Raw genomic sequence first — 5634 nt, 5'->3', positions numbered from 1 at the left:
AATCAGGATGATGGATAGAAGGGTCCAAGGCAACCGAAGGCTAGATGTTACCAGCTTCGTTATGATTGAATGCCCGAGAGAGAGGTTTCACTACACGCTCTTATGTAAAATGCCAGCATTCTAAAATCCACAGGCATATTCACGCTCCTCTTGGCCAGTTTTCTCCTTTTGAGACTTGCTTTTGCCATTTCCACATTGATCTGGTTGGATCATGGCCTGCCAGTCGCGGTTTCTCTTACATATTGACATGCGTCGATCGATTCTCTCGTTGGCCAGAGGCCATTCCGATAGTGGAAATTTCTGCTGAGTCGGTTGCTCGAATTTTCGTTTCAAACCGGATTGCTCGCTTTGGTGTCCCAGCTAAGATAGCTACTGATCGCGGACGCCAGTTCGAGGCTTCTCTATTTCGTGAATTGTCACGAATCCTTGGCATTCATCACATCCGTACAACCAGCTACCACCCAGCCTCCAGCAAGATGGTCGAACGTCTTCACAGGCGACTGAAGGCTGCTCTATGCGCCACTTCTGATCTGCAGTCTTGGACAGAATTCCTGCCCATCGTTCTTCTTGGTTGTCGCACTGCTGTTAAAGCAGACTTAGGTTTCTTCTCTGCTGAACTCCTTTACGTACCACCCTGGCACTCCCTGGTACAATGTTAGCGCCAGGCAATTCATCACCTCCTGATCCAACGTCGTATGTCACCAGACTTCGCTCGTATTTCTCAAGTCTTCCACCTTTGCATCCGCGTGACTAGTCTATTCCCTCTCACGTCCCACCGGATATTGACAAATGAACTCATGTTTTTGTTCGGGATGATACTGTCAGAGGACCTCTCATTTCTCCTGATAAGGGACCATTTCGTGTGCTATCGCGCACGCCCAGAACTTTTAGTCTCGTCTTCAATGGTCGGGCAGAGACCGTGTCTGTCAACAGACTTAAACGGGCACATTTTGAGGTTTCTACACCCTTCGAGGACACCCCAAACACGCCCACCTTTGATCCTTTATAACCACCTACACAGCCACCCTCACATGCACCCTTGACCATACCATCACCTACACCTCTACCTTCGTCGCCACTACCCTACATGAACAAACCCTATGTCACCAGGACAGGCCGCACTGTGCATTGGCTCAAAAAACTCACTAAAACTATTTATATCTGACAATCTCTTTTGTGTTTTCCGTGACAGACAATTGCTTTCTTATGTTACTGGGCAGTTCCAATACTCTACCATTGAACATTTTGTCAAATTTTGTGCATGCCAATTTATATTTCTTGCAATTATTTTTCTATTTGACTTGTCACATTTTTGTACCATATTTTGTTGGTTGCGATCAGTTGCCATCTTTGTTCTTTCTTGTGCCTGCTCCAATTATTCTGTTTTCACACTGCCGTACTCAGGGGGGATCCCTTGTAGCGGCACAAGTAAATCAGCACTATATTGGGTGAGATCTCGTGGCAGTCATTGCCAGCTCCAAGACTGGAGCGAGACCTCACCTGCATCCATTTGCCATGCGCGAGCTCACAGCAAGGCTCGCGGTGGCAAACTATATAAAAGAAGAAACCACGAGGTTCGATCTCTTTTCCCGCTGCGACTGCTTGCAGGACACACTTCACTGGCTTGTCCTCTAGGCAAGTTTGCTTGTCACATCTCATGAGGCAATGGGCCCACATAACGGAGAACGACGAATTCATACCGCATGAGATGGCAACAAAGAGCAACGTACCACACCTTTGTTTATATTGTAAATAAAACTAATGGAGAACCTGCGTTTTGCCTAATACTTCTTTACTTGACTGCTGGAGCCTTAGCAACATGAAGAATAAGAAATTAATGGGAGAAAGGCGATATTCAACCGATATCCAGAACCGGCATAACTACAGAGTTGTATCCCACAGACTTTGGAAGGTCATAACTTTCAGAAAAATGAATATTTTTTAATGAAATTTTCTATGCATATAGTATTTATTATGTAGATTCCGAATATACTAAAAGTGTTTTGGAATGGGGGTGGGGGACAATTTTCGGAAATTCCAACAGAGTCCACCTAAATTCTTCTTAACTTCCAGGAAAATTAATATTTTTTCGTGAAAGTTTCTACAAATATACCTTGATGTATGTACATTTCGAGCATGTAGGAATTTTGAGGAAATAACTGCAGGTTATTTTTGAGAAGTGTTCCCGACTCGGTGGTGTTTCGGAGCAAGTCGTCTATAATTGTTTCATTTTTCTCTATTATGTGCGTATGTGCATCCGTAGATTTGTAATGAAGTAATACGCTGCTTCTGCTCTCTTCTACTTTTCTACTAGAAACGTTTACTTTGGAATTTACTTCTATTGAGAAAAAAAAATCGTGTGCATGTTATTTTTAACGTAAGTTTTCTTATGACGGCCTCTCTTTTTTTCTTATTACTTCATTAGAAATGTACGGGTGCACATACGCACATAATAGAGAAAAATGAAACAAATATGGACGACTTGCTCCGAAACACCACCGAGTGGGGAACGCTTCTCAAAAATAACCTGCAGTTGTTTCCTTCGAAATGTACATACATCAAGGTATATTTGTAGAAAATTTCACGAAAAAATATTCATTTTCCTGGAAGTTAAGAAGAATTTAAGTGGACTCTTTTGGAATTTTGGAATCTACATAATAAATACTATATGCATAGAAAATTTCATTAAAAAATATTCATTTTTCTGAAAGTTATGACCTTCCAAAGTCTGGGGCTACAACTCTGTAGTTATGCCCCAGAACCCTACCTCTCATTGTAGACTCAAACCCACATATCAACGCTTACACGGTTCTATGCACATCTGATTGGGCCAAACACTCACCCATCAATTTCAGTCAAATTTTATGAATATATACTTCAACTGTCTAATACTACATACAATATTTGTAAACAAACCCGAAAGGTATTGTAAGTTACGGAGAGAAAGCCACTATGGAAGTCTCCGTGCTGAGAATATATGTTCAGTATCAAGTATTGAAATGGCTGTGTGTATATTATTAGAAGAATTCTTACAAAGAAGAAGAATAAATTTAAGAACTATATATTTACTACATAAAAATATATTTTATTCATTGGTTGTCGATGAAACATAATCAAAATGTAGAATCTAGTTGAATGAAGTAATCTATGCAAGAAAGTTCAGAAATGTAGAAATAACAGCTAAGTGATGGTTTTCAGTCATGTGGCATAGAGAAATAGACAGGCATAGTAATGACGTGAATGGCTGAGCCTAGTTGACTAAGAAGCAAAGACCGGATCAAACAAGCTGTTTTTATTAATGGAACGCTAGACATTCTAGAAACTTCCAAAAGAAACGCGAAGTTTCTTGAATAATTAAGAATTACTTCTCATGACGCAGATGTTTTGAGAAACTTATTAAAGGGAGAATACTCTATAAAACTTTCTGCAAGATAGATCATTCAACTATTTTAGCTACAGACCACAGATTACTGCACACCCCCTTGGCAGAATTAACGTTACACAATAATGAAAATAACAAATTTATACATCATAAAATGTCAAATTATAGGCACGATATCACAGTTCAAATGTAAGAAATGTTTTTTGGGCCAATACACATGTCTATCGTTTTTGGTAGTCCGAGTTTGTGGTTATTTGTCTAGCTCCAGAGTTGGAATGTTGGAGAGGGCTGTTTGACGACGTCCAGGCCCTTCGACGGCCAGCGAAGAAAGAGAGTGAAAAGAAGCGGGAACGTTTGGATATCGATGACTACGCATGCGCATGAGACTCTTCCTGTATTCCTACCGGAACTAGTCCCTGCGCATGCGTGAATAGAAACTCCGAAAATGTCGTCTGCTATAAAGGCGTCACTACATGGCTCCCCCTCGAGTGCCAAAAGCACGAAAATAGAAAATTTGGAGGGACGCCTGAGGCAAGATGGCCACCGAAACCAACCACAAAATGTGGCACAAACACACACAAGGAAAAAATCTAAGAAATGAATGTACACTTGTGAGATACATGCATGCAATGTACAAATGAATTGACAATGACAAAACAACCGTGATGACAACTGTCCAGGAAACTGGAATCACGCGATGTAAAAGTCTGATTTTTTGTTTTTTTCTGAAAGGAAAGAAAATATATGAGTGCACAATGTGTGTGTGAGAGAGAAAACACAGAACATAGTAAAAGTGTCTGTAACATAGACTATGAACAAGTCTTAAAACACTGAGATGGAGAAAACCAGTTCGTATTAAAATTCCACAAGGAGATAGAATGTTCATACGCAGGAAGTTGCGGTCAAGGAGCAGAGCTGTAGTTGAGCGTCGATGCTGGCTGGGACCTGTGTTACCTGGTACGGAATATTCTGGCTGGTTAGTTCTGGTGTGTTGATCGTGAGTGGAAACATCCACTCTAACAGGGTCGAGATAAAAACCGCGCTTGCTTGTGTACTTGGAGAAATCATGTTGGCGACGATGCTGGTAGTACGTAGTTGAACGATGCTGTTGATGTCGTCGCTGGAACTGGCTGGTTGGTTGGTGTGTAGTGGAAATGATGTTGACAGTGGTGTGTGTGGTGGTAATGATGTCATGTTGACGCTGTTGGGGACGCTGGTAGTCGTAGTGTCGTGTTGCTGCTGGCGACGTCGGGGGGTGATGCTTGTAGTTCGTAGTCGATGGTGTTGCTGCTGTGTATAGGACGAATAATACATTTGTGGCAACACAGCCATATTGTTGTTGTTGTTCGACTGCAGCTTTTGAATTAACTGCTGTAAGTGCTGCTGCTGTTGCTGCAGTTGTTGGTGATGGTGATGATGTTGATAGGCTCTCTTTGTTGTACCTGCCATGGATTGGCGTTGCAGCCGCACTTGTCCTGAAGCACCCTTTCCAATTTTCTTCATTTTGGGGAAAGTCATAAGTCAAAAATCTTTGCTGCAGGTTTTCTTTAGTTATTAATATCTGTAGTAGTAGTAGTAGTAGTAGTAGTAGTAGTAGTAGTAGTAGTAGTAGTAGTAGTAGTAGTAGTAGTATTTTTGTTGTTGTTGCTGCTGCTATTTGCAAGAATCAAAATGGTGTTCATTAAAATTCGAAGGTGAGAAAAATTGCTTTACTTTCGTTGTTGAGCTAATCGCCTGGTGAAAGTTAAAGTGACTGGCAGCAGGTTTGTGTAAACATACACAGGTAAAGCAAATAATAATAACAATAAACAGCAGAGCAGACTAGATTTGTTCCAGATGCTGGTGAGCTTAGCTTCACTCTGTAGGGACCGTGCATTTTACTGCTATTTTTAGCAAGTAGAGGATGCTGTGTAAGAATGAATTGACGTCTCGTGAAACATGTAGGAAACTGCTCAAAAAGTTGTTAGGATGAAATAACCGTGAAATTTTTTGTGTGAAAAACCACAAAAGTCTCAGCCGCAAATAAGTCTTTGGTTATAGGCTCTGGAAGTCATTGACAAAATGAAAAACTTTAACGTAGGAAAATTGGCATAACTACAGGGTTTTACCCCCCCCCCCAGACTTTGGGAGGTCATAACTTTCAGAAAAATGAATATTTTTTAATGAAATTTTCTATGCATATAGTATTTACTATGTAGAATCCGAATATACAAAAAGTGTTTTGGAATGGGGGTGGGGGACAATTTTCGGAA

The sequence above is a fragment of the Octopus bimaculoides genome, chromosome 11 (genome assembly GCF_001194135.2).
Source record: "Octopus bimaculoides isolate UCB-OBI-ISO-001 chromosome 11, ASM119413v2, whole genome shotgun sequence".
NCBI lineage: Eukaryota > Metazoa > Mollusca > Cephalopoda > Octopoda > Octopodidae > Octopus > Octopus bimaculoides.
Note: the sequence above shows the minus strand (reverse complement) of the source record.